Genomic DNA, 16,946 nt, shown 5'->3' with positions numbered 1-16,946 from the left:
TACATCTTCTCAAATATAGTTGTATGTGCAAGTCTCTTCCCTTATGTTGAATTCCTTCTATTTGGATTCCTAATTATGTATTGTGCCATTTTTCTCATGAATTATACATTGTAAAAGCTATATTTCCTTTTATTAACTCATTAGTTCTGACCTATATGTGAGTTTTGGGAGACAAATAGAGTGGAGATTTATGTGTTTGGGAGTTTTTCTCATGTTTAGTACATCTATGAGAAGTGTTTTAACCACAAGTTTAGCTGGTGTATCACCCCCTTTTACCTTCAATGTTTTACTTTTTGCAATCTCTCTCCCTTTTCCTCTCAAGTGGTAGTATAGATGCATCCTAATTGTAAGGAAGTCAACCTTCTCTAGAGATTCAACCTCAAAGAGAAAGTCTCACACTTGGAGGTTATTTCCATATTACACAAGGTTGATTGAGTGTCATACCTCAAGCAAGAGTGCATACTTTTGTATCAATAGTTTTTAGCATGCCTAGTGGGACATATATTTTAGCTTCATAAGTCGATTAGCTAGCCAATTGAGATATATTTATTGAGAAATTGGGTGTTTTTCTCAGTGCAATCAGCCTTTAGAGGCATTCATCTAATACCATGGTGACTGTATGCATCTACTAGCTTCAATAAACCAAGTGTTAGTATAAATAGTGACTTTTTAAAGAAGTTGTTTGTTTAAACTATTTATCATGGACCCACTTCATAAAGATTCATCTCACTTTCCCCCATATCATGATGAGGATGATTTCACTCCAAAATAGCATGTCATCTATGGCCATAAATGTGTCAAAGTTTCCCCTTCTAAGTTCATCACAATCTAGGAGTTCTAGGAGCAACAAGAGAGGAAGAACAAATCAAGCCTATGTATACACTCTTCCTTTAGTTTGGCTTCCCCTACAAAATCAAATGACCATCCTACTAAGTCTTCCATAGAACCCCATAATGATCCCAAGTTAAAGGTAGGAGAGCTTTATGACCACATAAATAATTTGGGCCTTGGATTTTCTAACATAGATAAGATTCTTTAATATGTTCATAATCCTTATGAGGATACAAATTGTGGGGATTATGCTTATGTTATTCTAATTATGACTTCTTCACTTAATGATTTGTGTGATGAGAAGGTGATGTGGGAAACTGATCCTGATGTTTACAACATGGTGTCTAAGGCCCTTGATATTTTTGTTGAGGCTTACCAAGCCCTCCTTAGGTTGCAGCAAGAGGAAGAAATAAGATAGAAGAAATTAGAGGAGGCAAGGTTGAAGCTTTCCCAAATGCAAGAAGTTGAAGTACAAGAGCCTCCAAAGAGAGAATTTTCTAGTTTCAAACAAAGAAGCCATCCTTAGATTTCCATTTCAATCCCTCCTAATTCTTAGACTGCACTTCAAACACCTCTCTATGTCAAGGATGGTGAGCCCCCAACTAATTATTGTCCCTTCTTTATTGTTGATTAAGAAGTGGATATATCTTTGCCCACATTAGAGATAATAAAAGAGCAACCACCAAATGAAGAACATGTGTTGTAGTAGGGGGTCAAGGAGGAGAAGAATAATGAGGTTGTTCCTATTCTTAAGGAACAAAACTTGGCTTTTTATCCTAGGGTAGAACCTGAGGGCCTATTGCAAAAGGAGGAAAAACTAGACCATGTATTGAATTAGGAGGTCCTCCATGATATGGTGGAGAAAGAAACATTGCCTAGGCTACCCCAAGTACATGAGGTACAAGTTGTTGCTCATGATCCAACACATACTCTAGAGGGAGAAATATTGTTATAGTATCTAGAAGCACAATGAAGGTAGTTTTAGTTAGAGCTTACAAAGTGGTTGGAAGCTTGGAAATATGAGCATGAGGCACTTCTTTCAAGAGAAATAGCTACACAAAAAGAAAGGTGTGAGAAAGAACTACAAGTGAAATTGATGAGCATGTTCTATGCTACAATAGAGACATAAAAAGAAACACAATCTGCTCTTTCTTCCATATCACAAGAGCCTACAAAAGTGCAAGAGGTGTAACCCCTTGTTTGCAAGGATTCACATGGGTAGAGGAGGAACATATGTTGTAGCCACAACATGAAGAAACACACCACCAACCATAACATTAGAGCCAACCCTTGTTGGCCATAAGGGTTTGGATATTGCAAAACATAACACGTTTAAGGCTGACTACTTAGACCCAACACCATCAAGAGGATGCCCCATAAGGCATCTAGCTTTGCAAAAATGCAAGTTGTCCCCAGACATACTTATTTTTAGTATGAGGAGGAGTTCTAAAAGGGTGAGTAAGTTGGTCTTTCTCAAGATTAGAGTGTTTCAATTCTAGAAAGCTTCATTGATTTCAACACTGGGGAGAAGGTATTGCATGTAGCAATATGCTTGTCATACTTGTCAATCTATCTAGCTTCCCATGTGCATGGGAAAATGAATCAGCTTGTAAGGAAAGGTAGCTACTTCAATAAGCCAATCAAAGTCTTTGTTTAATTTTTGTAATTATAAATACCTATACATAATAAAGTAGGTATTTTCCATCTTTTCAAGAAGTGCATGAGCACAGTTGTTCCCTCCTAGATATAGCAAGTTTTGTAATTTGTTGTTTGTAGAGGCAGAACTTTGTGGAGTTGCAGGTGGGATGGCATCTTGTTCTTTTGGTCACTCCATTCCCAATGGATTTCTTTAGGCCAATAATCCATGCTTAGTAGGCAAGCATCCCCCCTAATTTGCCAAGAATGTTGGCCATTTTTTCCCCCATTCAGCCCATCATTGACAACTAATCTGAGAGATCTTCAATGGGTTATTTCTTTGAGGTAGGTTAACATGAACTTTTATAGGGGTTAACATGCATGTTATCCATATTTTCCTTTCCCCTATTGGTTTATACTTGCACACATAAATGACCAACACATTTTCATGAGATGGTCTTCTCATCTTGCAAAATTATGTGATTGTGCCACATGATAGAGGGTTAATATTTTATTTTTTTGGAAACCAAAATTATTGTGTTTCCCACCCCTTCTCCCAAGCTAACATGTTGCAAGATCAAAGGCTCTCATGTTTTCATGTGCTATCTTCCCATCCTCCTAAAAGTGTGAGATGTTGTCATGTGTCTTTATGTGGTCAGTCTATGTTGTTTGTGTAGATGGTTAGCTTTGTGTATCATCCAACATCATGCTACCATGTATTTGTATTCTAGTATTTCTTCATGCTGTAGTATTTCCTCAATGCTCCAAAGCCTAGAATTTTGTCATGCTACCATGCATCTCCATTCTGGTGTTTTTTCATGTTGTAGTGTTTCCTCAATGCTCTAGAGCCCAAAATTGCATTATGTTACCATGTGTGTCCATTCTGGCATTTCTTCATGTTGTAGTATTTCTATGAGGCTCTAAAGCCCATAATTATAACATGTGGTGGAGGGTCCCACCTTTCATGCTATCTACTTCCCTCTTTCTTGAGATCCTTTGATTTGATAGCTCTCATGTTTTTGCATTGTTTCCTTGGCTCTTTGAAAACATGTGACAACCATTGGATTTGATTGCATCTTTGGGATATCCTCACTGCATCTTAGTTGTTCATTGGAAACAAAGCTCATCTACATTGATGATTGTGTCATAATCTCTTGATTAGGGGGATTCTTGTAGCATCTTGGTTGTCTATTTCAAAAGGAAGATCTTTGATTGATGATGGCAACTTAATCCTATCATTAGAGGAGATTATTACAACATCTTGGCCATTTATTTTGAAAGGAATATCATCATCAATGGCCAACATTTGTTTTCATGAAAATCAGATCCATCCCCCCCCCGCACCGCCCCCAATGCAGTCAACCTTGCATTTTGCAAGCAGATAACACATTGTGTTATCCCTCTGCACATTTTCTCTCTAGTAGTACAAATTCGTTTCTTGCAGCCATGGCATGCTACTAGGACCAAATCTTCAATGTTGAACAACTTTTGGGCCTTGTTTGCACTATGCCAATGCCCTCCATGCCTCTTTAATGCATGAAATGATCAAATCTTTGAGGATCTAACCTCTTATAGCTAGATGTATCATTTTTTTCTCTTCCTATCACTTCCATAGGTAAGTACACTTCATGATTAGATCACTTTTTGATGTTTAGTTGTTGCCTTCTCTACAACTCAACTCCATCTTGGTTGGGGTTTGAAACCTAGTGTTAAATCAGAGTTATGTTTGAACTCTATAAAGGCAGTTGTAAATATGTTTTTGGGGTTCTTTGCAGTCTTGTTTGGTTCATGATAGTAGCCTTCTACAAGTTTTTATTCTAAGTTCCCTTTGCCTTACATGAATAAAAATTGCATTTTACCTCTTATCACATTTAGATGTATGTGCATGTCTCTAGCCTTATGTTGAATGCTTTCTATTTGTTTTCCTACTTATGTGTTGTGTCATTTTTCTCATGAATGCTACATTGTGAAATCCATCTTTCCTTATATCAGCTCATTAGTTTTGACCTTTATGTGAGTTTTGGGAAACAAATAGAGTTGAGATTTGTGTGTTTGGGATTTTTTATTCATGTGTAGTTCATCTATGGAAAGAGTTGTAATTGCAAGTTCAATATGGTGTATCACCCCCTTTTAACTTTAGCATTTTACTTTTTGCAATCTCTCTCCCTTTTCCTCTCAAGTGGTAGTGTAGATGCATCTTGATTGTAAGGAATATGACTTTCTTTGGGGATTCAACCTCAAGGAATAAGTCCCACACTTGGAGGTTGTTTCCATGTTACACAAGGTCACTTAAGGATCATACCTCAAGAAAGGGTGTAGACTTTTGTGTCAACAAGTATTATTACCTAAATATATATAGATAAGCCTATTTTTAACCCATGGTGATTAAACCTAGATGATTTAGTGGTCCCTAATATGTTCGTCAATGTGGAGTTAATGAAGGCAATAACTACAAGCTATAATCGAAAGCAGAAGATAATATTCTTTGTAAACATTCTTTTTTCAATATAAAAAATAATATATGCAAGGTATCTAAGCTAGGTAGAGTCTATGTCTTTAGAATTGGAGAAATTGTGAAGAATAACATAGGATAGATAGTGAACATGAGAGGTAGATATTAGATATACATAGGCCCAAGGATTAAAGTAACAAATTCAGGGTGTTTTGTGATAAGTAAAAGATTCATTTTTTTCATGTGTATAGATAAAGAGTTCTATCCATATACATACTACCATGTATGTTTGGTCATAAAGTTAAATGTATTAAAAATATTCTTATAGATCCCATGGTCATGGCTAATAATATTCTTGTCCATAATTCCATGTGTTTTAATTATGTAGATTAATTAGTTGAGGAAATTAACAAGGGATTAATTTTGACCTAAAAATAAGAGTGATAATATTAATTTTGTAACTATTCAATATTGATTGACATTATCCTACACAAATTATAAGAAAAATATATCTAGCAAGAGCCTTTGAGAATTATAGGTGAAGACTTTCCTTTCAAATATCTCACTCATGCAAACATAAAACTAAATATTTTTTTTGATTGATAATGACTTGCCTTGGTAAAGTCCTAGATTAAGGAATCAACCTTAAGATTAAAATGAAAAATATGAAAAGAAATAAAGACAAATTTAAGTATTCGCATTCCTTGTAGAAACCCTTATTAATAAGGATTTGTAATTCTTGTGTATTGTCAATGTTGAATTTACAATGGAGGAGATAGAGAATTTGTACAAATGAAATGGATCTACAAAAACCACCTCATGGAGTGATGGATGTAAAAGAATACCTCAATGTAGACCTCCTTTCTTGATGACCAACCAAATATAAGATTCTTGAAGATGAGGAAATGCTCACAAAGGATCCTTGAATCTTGAATTCCTTGAATGCTTGATAAAAATCTTCTTGCTTGAATGCTTGAAATTGTGTCTTATAATTTATTGGATGTCTCCTAATTTCAAGTGATTTGATACTCCTAAATTTAGTTCAATGTTGTCATTAGTGCAAAATAATGTTGAAGAGTAAGGTAGTATAGGGTAGATACCTATTAGTGAACCTCATCACTAAACATGATACACTTACCAAATTGAGTTAGATAATGAACAAATATGGATACCAAGAAATGTATTTTTACCAAGGACAAAGATCACTAAGGAAGTATAATATCAAGGGATGATGCATATAAACTGAGAGGATCAGCTAGTGTTTACCAAGCAATATAGAATGAATCTCAAAGTGTGCACATTTACTAAATACTATGTGATTGAATCCTACTAGGATATAAAATGGTTTTAAAAGATCAAGAAGATAGGTAAGATGTATTAGAATTGATGCATGATTTCTTGGATCCCAACACAAAAGTGTTAACCAATAAAAAAAAAGGGATAATGCTTTTGAAGATAAGGATAAATGAGAATCATTAATCAAGCTTTCTAGAAGGATCTAAAACCCTAATTAGGTCACATATTAAGGAATATATATTATGTCTATATAAAAGTAGATTGAGAACATATTAGATATTAGTGAGAGGATGATAGTTTGAAGATATAGCTAAGCTACAACAAAGCAGATCTATCGAGTAGAGACTAAGGGGTAATTTGGTGAAATCAATCACAAGAAGATGATGGATCAATACATAGCATGTAATGGATTTGACCATGCATAAAAGTATATGGACTACACCAGATCATTTGTAGAAGGAATACACTTTTCTTTTTGTATTTATAAATCTAATTTAGAGGGTAAGCCTTAATAAGCCTTATTATTGTAAAATCTCTTAGCATAGTGCACAATTAATGAGTGTAGTAAAATCCTTTGACAAGGTGAACTTTAGTAGGTCTTAATGTATTACTCCTAATAAGATAAATTTTCGAAAGGGATACTTTTTAAAGCTCTAACCAAGCACCCTTTGTGATGTAGTAATGGAGGATTTGTGGGTACCATTCCCACCATAGTTTCCCCCTCTAACTAAGGGTTTCTACAATACCAACCCTTGTGTCATATGTTTTGATGGATATGTGATGAGTTACTATCATAATTAATAGATTCATTTACTTTATTCAAGAAAAATCATTAATTTTATGAATGCAAATAGAGGAAATAGATAGATTGGGATTAAAGGTTAAAAGATTTAGAAGGTACTATTTCATCCCCCTCAACACCTTATCTTTTTATGTAGGAGAAATTCTAGGTGTCAGAGAAATCTTGCATCAACCAAAAATATTTCATTTATATTGTTTGAATAAGGGTTGTCTCAATGTAGAGTGTCTCTCTATGGAGGCTTTCTATTAAGTTAGTCATATGAGCTCGAAATGTCCTAATTTTAGAGGTGAAGCTTCATCTTATTCATATCATCCTACAAGTTGAGGATCAATGCCATATCATAAATATTGATGAAATTATTATGGATTTTTGGTATAAATTTTTGGTACAAAAACTTTGGGCTTAGTTTTGAAGGCCTAAACATGCCTAGATGAGGCTTGAAAACTCAATGAATCTAAGCATGTAGATAAGAAGTTGAGGATTTTGAAAAGGGCTTATAATAAAAAAATTAGAAGTAGAAGTAAGAACCAAAGGGGAAACAATTCCAATCATTTACATGACTAGAATAATAGAGACCAAAGAGGAAGAGAAAGAGGAAGAGGAAGAGGAAAAGGAAGAGGAAGAGGGAAAGGATCTAGAACAGGAGGTTTTTGTGGAAAATATTGTAATTAGATATTTTCTAACTAACTCTAGTTCACTTAAGCTAAACTTTAGGCATATAATAATTAATTCTTTTATTAATTATTATTATGCAACCTAGATTAGACCTTTTTAGGGTTTTTATCTCCTTTATAAGGATGATCCCTCACTATAAACATTAATTAAGAATTGAGATTAAATTCATTGTTGATAATAGCAATCTCTTTTTTCCTCATCAAGAATGTCTCATCTATGGATCTAGCAATTCTTGCCTCCATAGCTTTTTGCTTCTCTCTTCTATAATAGCTTTTTGCATGCAAGTGATGCTTGTGAGTTTTGGGGTTGATCTTTCATCAACTACTATGAGGTATTAGAGCTCTAGATCTTCATTACCCTATTCTATTATTGAGAGATTTGGCATCAATTTTTAGATTTAAGCTTTCAACATTTTTTTAATTATTGGATCTTTTTTGTGGCAGGGGGGGGGGCCTCACTAATTTTCTAGGCACTTTGAGAAAAAATGCACATCACCGTTGAGCTCAGAGCACTTGAATAAAATATGTCTATTTTAGACATTATTAAAATTGGAGCCAAAAAATTTTGCATGTAGGTCATTTTTTACATAGGCACACAAAATGAGGCAATGATTTTTTTCATCCATCATCGCTCCTTGCTTTTGTCTCATTGGGCCTCTCACTCCTCTTCCATCATTGGTCACAATCTTGGTTTTGGATAAGCATGAGGGCATTTTGCTTTGAGATAGTGCTTGGCTTCCTTCTAGGATCTCATGCCTGTATCCTTTAGACTCCATGTCATTGCACTGCCTTCTTTTTTAGATGCCTTGATCCCTACATCACAATCACTTTGTGCTACAATGGTGCCTCAGAATAAAATCCTACATCAATGAATGTGGAAGCTACTTTTAATTGGGTAGGGCCTTTTTTCTTTGTCAAAGCTATCAGTCTTTGTCAAGTTGTACTGCCATGCATACGCATGTGATCTCAGGAGGCATTAAAACAAAAATTTGGTGATCAACATTTTGTGTGTGTGTGTGTGTGTGTGTGTGTGTGTGTGTGTGTGTGTGTGTGTGTGTGTGTGTGTGTGTGTGTGTGTGTGAGAGAGAGAGAGAGAGAGAGAGAGAGAGAGAAACATATATACAGTTTCCAAAGGGATCTCCTCCATGCTACTTTAGCACACTAGCCATCCTCCATTGATTTTGACAATTTGTGCCTTTTTCATGGGCAATTAAAAAGCCCAAGGTGTGACATGGTAGATCAATTTTTTTATTAGAGATAGTTTAATTATCCATCACAAGCCTATGAGAAAGTGGGGATAGGATCATTTTTTACTATGCTGCACCCTATCCTTATTCATAGGAATGTCCCACATTGATCATTCCTTTCTTGGCACACTTTTGTTTTGGTAGTTTACTGGCTATTATACCAACCATTAACATGTTTTTGGATGGGTGACCCTCTATGTTGATAAAATCTAATGTTGAAATGTCTTTCATTACAATGTAGATTCCATCTCTTGCCTCCACCTTAGGAAGATGCATTTTTTCTTCCTTCTTAGAGAGCATGATCCTTCCCAAGTTGCCCACATCACTTTGCTTGAGATCTTTCTGCAACTAAGGTGGCTTATGGATTCTTTGCATACAACTCCAGTATAGAAAAGTTAGTTTTTTCCATGTCTTATGGACTAGTAGAGGATGATCCAGGGTTGTGTTGTGAGCATAGTCTTATTTCCATTATAGCCATTGGTAAGTCAGATGTGAAAGATTATGTAGGGCCATGACTTATCTTGTTGGGCGGCACCACCACCTGTGATGATGGAAATTTTTCTCTTGGATCTTTGACTTGTTTATCAACAAATAAGGAGGACATCCACATGATGTCATTCCTAAACTAGACATCATTGTTATTGAAGGCCTCTATGATGGTGTTGAGGTCTCCAACACAAAGTGTGGATCATTTCTTGAACATGAAGTTGGTAATTTTTTAGGCATCATTCTTTCCTTTAAATAGTTCTCACATGTTATAACAAAGAATTGGTGGCATTCTCGAGTGCATGGGATTTAAGTGAAATTTATGGCATCATTTTTTGAATGGTGCTCCACTAATTTTGAAGCTTTGTACTTGGAATCCACTCTAGTTCCCACCTCGGCTTGCCATGTCATATTTCATGACTCACCCCTATTTTCATATTTGTCGTGGCATTTTATGATTTTCATGGCAATTTTCAAAAAGTGATTCCCATTTTTTTTGTGGAATGTGGTGGGTTTGTTCATGGTGTTTGCCATGACATATGGTATTTTATTTCCCATGTATCCTTTTTTGCCACATGATGTCATTAATTAGCCATGAGTTTTTTAATTCAGCACCAACCCTTGGTTTTTCAACATGTTTTTGGTGGGTAAATATTTTTTTCGACAGGGGTCATTTAATGCCATTTTTTGGCCTCAATTTTCATTTGACCATTAAATTTGGGCTCATCACTTGCTGACATTAGCACCATATCAGCATTGCAACACCACTTCATACCACCTCCTCGGGCTCTGATTGGACCTACCTTCGCATTTTTGCTCATATCTCTGACATATGAAGTCTATTTTCAAAAACAAGATATCACCAGATGGTAAGTTCTAAGATCATCATAGTGGTATAGGTTATTTTCAATTTTGATGCATTTTTAATAGTTTTTCTGCTATCAAAATCATTTCTATTTTGCACTCTAGGAGACATATCTTGAGCATCTGATCTCCAATTTGGAAATTCTTTATATCATTAGAAAATTCTTTTTAACATCTTTTCATTGATGCTAGTAGTTTTTCTAGATTCTACTCTAGGCACATTCTATTTACTCTTTTGCATTTATGAATTCTAGTGGATATCTTGGATGTTTTAGGTCTGGGGATTGAGTTTGTTACTTCAAATGATTCATCATAACTTGTACTATGTATTGAATTAGTCTTATGTCTCTTCTGGTCTATTTAGACATCATATATATGCATTCTTGCAAACACGCATAGATAAAGTGCCATATTGCACCTATATTTTAATTTTAATTTTTTTGCCTTGTTTTGCTTTAAGATTTGAGCAGTGTTATTTGAGGACACTCATGCAGATTACTATATTCTTTGGTATCATATCTTGTACCTTATTATACATGCATTACTCCAATATAGTTCCATGGGGGGTTGATGTTTTTCTTTTTTTGTCATCTTCCTTTGTCTAATTAGTGTCCCTTTGATGACATTAAACTCATGACATGTCTGAGATTGATCACCTTAGTACACACATATGTAATTTTTTTGTGCATCTTGATCATGGGTCCTTGACATGTAGAACTTTTGGCCCACTTTTCCAATAGCCTATCACCTCACCCTTGTCTACATTAGGGGGGTTCTTTTGTTTTTTCTCATGCTTGGTTTAATTGATCATCTTTTTAGGATTTGGTGTTTTATGCCATCTATATTTTCAAGTTTAGTTGTTTGCATTTGTTTGCCTCCTGATTCAATGCAAATTATAGTCTTCTCTACTTGGTTAGGTTCTATTTCAAAGGAAGCTCTATAGATTAACAATTTATTTTCAATAGATTTTGTGACTTCTTCATGATTCAATGATGTTTCTTCATGATCACTCTTTGTTCCTATTTTTTGGAACAATTCCTTTAGTTGGAGGCTTCTATAGCCCTTCACTAGGTTTTCAGCTATCTCTTTTTGGAGTAGTATTTTTCCCACTGAGTTTTCTCTATTCTTCTATTTTATAGAGACTTGGTTGTGATTGGGCATCTTATTAGGCCTTGTTATTGGGACCCAAGTTTGCTTTTAGCATTGCATTGCAATTTCCTTTCTCTTTTTGCATTGTTTGTAACTACATTGTTACTCATCTTAAGGAGGGGTGTTAGAGAAAAAGGTTAATTTAATTTCATTAATTAAATGACATTTTCTACCTTCTTGATATTTCTTTTTATGCACTTTTTCATTTCACATTTTAATTTTATTTAGTAATTATTAAATGGCATTGGCCTTTTAGGTTACCCTTTTCAAGTTTTGATCTCCTACTATAAGGATAGATCGTTTGTAAGTATCTTGCATCTTTTCTTTATCTGAGAATAAATTTGCATATTTTTTATAGAAAACCCTTGCCTCCTTGTCTTTTTCTTCTCTATGATAGGTTTTATAGATGTAGGTATTCAAGGGCTTTGTGGATTTGCTTTTCAGCACTATAGAGGTTCCTTCTAGCACTGTTGAGGTTTTGTTGGTTGTTGTTGAAGATTTTGGCCACCACTGGAGATTCTCATCACCATTGGCTTCCACCACACCACCATTCTTGAACCATCACTACCTATAGCCACCACTCTACCACCCTCCAACCACCACTATACCCTAATCACATGGAGTGTTCTGCACCTGCCATTTAGCACTAATGCCATGTCAGCACTACCACATGTCAAGTGCCATGCTAGAAACCAAGCCCCCAGTGCCACATGGAAATGTTTTTTAGTTGCAATGGCCCCCAAGCCATCAATTTTAATGTTGTGAAATGCTGAAATCAACATGACATCAGCACTACATCATCCCTCCTACATGTCCTTCAGGTCCATTTTTGACCTACTATTGTTTTTGGGCCGTATCTTGAGCATACAAAGTTTTTTTTTCAATTTGAAAGAAGTGCCAAAAATCTAGTTCCAAGATGGAGACAATGACATAAGAATTTTATGGTTTTGATGCAATTTTTTCTCCTATTTAAGAGACTAAATATACATGTTCTATTTTCACTCTGGAGGGCACATCTTGAGCATCCCAACTCTATTTTTCAAAAACATTATATTTTTGGAAAGGTCATTTAGTACTCTTTTCAAAAATACTAGTTTGTCTTCTAGATTTTGCTCCAAGCTCTTTCTATTATGGTTTTTAGTTTGTTACACTATGGTGGATATCTTGAGTGTTTTAGGTCTAGGGATTGTTATCATGGCATGGGATTTCTTCTTTTGGGTTGTATTATCTATTGTAATAGCTCTTTTCCCTTTTTGATCATTAGTTATATCATTAACAAGCATGTTTAAAAAAATGCATTGAGATAAAGTGTAACTCCTTGCATTTTTGGGATCTTTTTCTTCATTGTGGCTTATTATACTCATACTACATTATAAAGTGCCATGGGGGGATAGTTTTTTGCCTTTTAGTGCCCTCTTTATTTGTCAAGTGAGAGTCCCTTCCATGACATTAGACCCATGATGTGTCGATGACACATGCCTTTATAGGTGTCTACACATCTTCCCCATTCTCAATGTTCATGGTTCTTTCTATTTTGCAATAGTTATTGGCCCACTTTCTCAGTTGCCTATCACCTCACACTTGTCTACATTGGGGAGGATTCATCTATTATTTCTCATGCTTGCTTGGTTCAATTGATCATCTCTATAGGCTTTAGTGTTTTATGTCATTTGTATCTTCGATTTTAGTTGTTTACCTTTGTGTGCCTCTTGATTTGATGCAAATTATAATCTTCTCTACCTAGTCATGTTCTATTTTAGAGGAGGTTCTTTAGATTAGTAGTTACTTTTGACAAAGCTTTGCATCATCTACATGCTTCAGTAGTGTCCTTAATGATCATCTTTTGTTCCTATCTTCTGAGACATTTCCTAGTTTGGAGGCTTCTTAAATCCTTCGCTTGTCTTTTTAGCATGTTTTCCATCTCTTTTTCGAGTAGGGTTCTTCCTATGTGGTTTTCTCTATTTCTCCTATTTTAAAAGATTTGGTTGTGCTTGGGTACATCATTAGGCTTTGTTTGTCAGGACCCATTTCTACTTTTAGTAGTAGTTTCTAGGTTTTTAGCTACTCCCTAATTTTATCTTAAGGGGCATGTTAGTGTAATTAGATATTTCCTAATTAACTTCAATTTACTTAAGCTAAACTTTAGGCATATAATAATTAATTATTTTATTAATTATGATTATGCAACCTAGGTTAGACCTTTTTAGGGTTTCAATCTCCTTATCTCTCATTGTTGATAATAACAATCTCTTTTTTTCTCATCAAGAATGTCTCATCTATGGATTTTGAAATTCCTACCTCCATAGCTTTTTGCTTCTCTCTTCTATAATAGGTGTTTGCATATAGGTGATTCTTGGGAGCCGTGGGGTTGATCTTTCATCAACTTCTACGCAAAATATTTTCACTATGGAGAAGAAGGTCATAGAGAATTTGAATGTTCCTAATGGAAAGGAAGGATTTATAGAAGAAATAAAGGTTAGGCTAGAGTTGTGCATGTCGATAAAGATGTCTAATCATCACATTATGAAGATATTCAAAGAGGATAAGTCCTACTTAACAAAAGAGTTGTACTAAATGGTGAGAATGAACCTGATCAAAGAAGGAGCTTATTTCATGCCAAATGTGAAGATATGTGTTGTGATGCAATCATTAATGGTGGAAGTATTGACAATATGGTGTCAGGAAAGATGGTCACAAAGTTGAAGTGAAGAAGTAGAAACCCCTATCTCCATACTGTATTACCTTGGTGCAAGATGATCACAAGGTCATGGTTAGTGAGAAATGCACAGTGAACTTTAATATTAGAAGCTATCATGATGAGGTGTTGTGTGATAACATACCTATGGACATATTTCATATGTTTCTATGTAGGCCATGGTAGTTTGATAGGCATGTTGTACATGATAGGCATGCAAATACCTACACTCTAAAAGAAGGATGGAATAAAATTTAAGATGAATTCCTTGAAGGATATAGATGAAAATGTACATAATATTGCTAGAGTATATTTTGTCATGAAAAGACATTCCTATAGGATATGAGATGTGAACATAAATATTTTGCAGTAATTCCAAAAGATGGCAAAGAAAAAGTAGAAGAGGTACCTATAGAAGTTGTAGATTTTTTGGAAGAATATCTAGATTTGTATCTAATAATGTGCCTAATGGATTGCCACTAGTAAGGAAGATTAGTCACCAAATAGATTTTGTTCTAGGAACTAGTTTTTTAAATAAGGTAGTGCACAAAATGAAATGAAAAAAAGTGAGGAGTTGAATAGACAAGTGCATGAGTTGTTGTATAAGGGGCTGATTCAAGAAAGTTTGAGTACATCTATCATAATAGAAATATTAGCACCTAAGAACAATGGAGAATGGAGGATATGCACAAATTTTCAAACTATCAAAAAGATCACAATCAAGTATAGATTTCCATTGCCAAGGATAGATGATATTATGAACTATTTGAGTGGATTTGTGTATTTATTAAAGATAGACCTAAAGAGTGGATACCATCATATTTTCATTAGAGAAGGAAATGAGTGAAATGAGTGGTTAATGATGCCTTTTGGGCTAACCAATATACCAAGAACTTTCATGTGGCTTATGAATCAGGTGTTGAAGGAGTTTCTGAGTAAGTTTGTCATTATTTACCTAGATTATTTTTGATCTTTAGTAAGATATTGGAGGATAATTTGATGAATATTTGAAAGGAGTTTGATAAGTTTAGGGAGGAAAAGTTGATAAACTTGAAGAAGTGTAGTTTTGTGAAGAAGGAATTGGTGTGCTTGGGATTTGTAGTTTTAGTAGAAGGTATGAAAATAGACCTAAAGAAAGTGAAGGCTGCCTTTGAATGGCCCACTCCAAAGAGTGCTACAGAGGTAAGATCTTTTCATGGATTAGCTATTTTTTATAGAAATTTCATAAGAGGTTTTAGTAGTATTTGTGGACCCTTGAGTGATAATTAGAAGTGATAGGAAAGAACTTAAGTAGACTATAGGAGCATATAAGAGTTTTAATCTATTGAAATAGAAAGTAAAAAAGCATCCTATTCTAGCACTTCCAGATTTTAACAAGGTGTTTCAAGTAGATTGTGATGCTAGTGGTACTATAATAGGAGTTTTTTTGAGCCAAGAAGGTAGACCTGTTACTTATTTTAGTGAGAAGTTGAATGATACTAAAGGGAAATATTCTATTTATGATAAGGAATTTTATGCTATGGTTCAAGCATTGAAAAAGTAGAGACAATATCTTCTTCATAAGGAATTTTTTTGTATATTGATCATCAAGCTTTGGAATATTGGAATAGTCAAAGAAAATTAAACCAAATTCATTTGAAGTGGGTTGAGTTTTTTAGAGTTATACATTTATTTTGAAACATAGGAGTGGAAAGTCTAATAGAATTACAGATGTTCTTAGTAGAAGATAATTTTTTTCTTATAGAAGTGTAGATTGAGGTGGTTAGGTTCAACAAAATCAATAACTTATATCCAAAGGATCCTAATTTTGGTGAAGAATGGGAGGCTTTTATAAAACCTATTACACTTGATGGGATGAAGTGGTTGGATTTCATCATCCAAGATGGTATATTGTTCAAATGAAGCTAGTTATGCATTTTGAGAAGTTCAATGAGAGAGGATCTTGACAAGGAGAAGCATAGTGGAGGATTGGTTGGACACTTTGGTAGAGATAAAACCATTGCTTTGGTTGTTCAGAACTATTATTGGCCACATTTGAAGCAAGATGTCAAGAATTTTGTATATGTCAAATGGCGAAAGGAGTGAAGTAGAATATGAGGTTGTATCAACCATTACCTGTACCACATAAGTTGTAAGAGAATGTTAGCATGGATTTCATTCTTGGATTATCAAGGACTCAATGAGGGAATTATTCTATTTTTGTGGTGGTTGACATGTTTTCAAGGATGGCACATTCCATTCCCTATAGAAAGACTAGTGATGATGCTTACATGGTAGAGTTATTTTTTAGAGAAGTAGTGACACTACATGGTTTGCCAAAGTGTATAGCTTTATATTGAGATACCAATTTTTTTGGGAATTTTTTGATACATTATGGAAGAAATTGAAGATATATATGAAGTTGAGTTCATCACAACATTCATAGACTAATGGACAAACAAAATTTGTGAAGCGCAATTTGGGAAACTTGTTGAGATGTTAGTTGGAGATAAACTAAAAGGATGTGATCTAATTTTACTATAGGAAGAATTTTCATATTATAATTCTATCAAAAAGAGTACTCATAAATCACCATTCTAGATTGTATGTGGGAGTAGTTCTAGAAATGCTTCTAAATTGAGACAGTTGGATAAATGAGAAATAAATAGTGATGAAGTTGAAGATTTTGCTGAATATTTGAAAACATCCATGAGGAGGTGAGGCAACACATTACAAAGATGAATAAATTGTACAAGACTAAGGAAGATGTGAAAATGAGGTATAAGTAATTTCATATTGGAGTTGAAGTCATGGTTCATTTAAGAAAGGGGCATTT

Source organism: Cupressus sempervirens, chromosome 7 (assembly GCF_028749045.1).
Source record: "Cupressus sempervirens isolate cs-2001-9-10 chromosome 7, ASM2874904v1, whole genome shotgun sequence".
Lineage (NCBI taxonomy): Eukaryota > Viridiplantae > Streptophyta > Pinopsida > Cupressales > Cupressaceae > Cupressus > Cupressus sempervirens.
The sequence above is the reverse complement of the archived record's forward strand: the minus strand, read 5'-3'. Positions refer to the sequence as shown.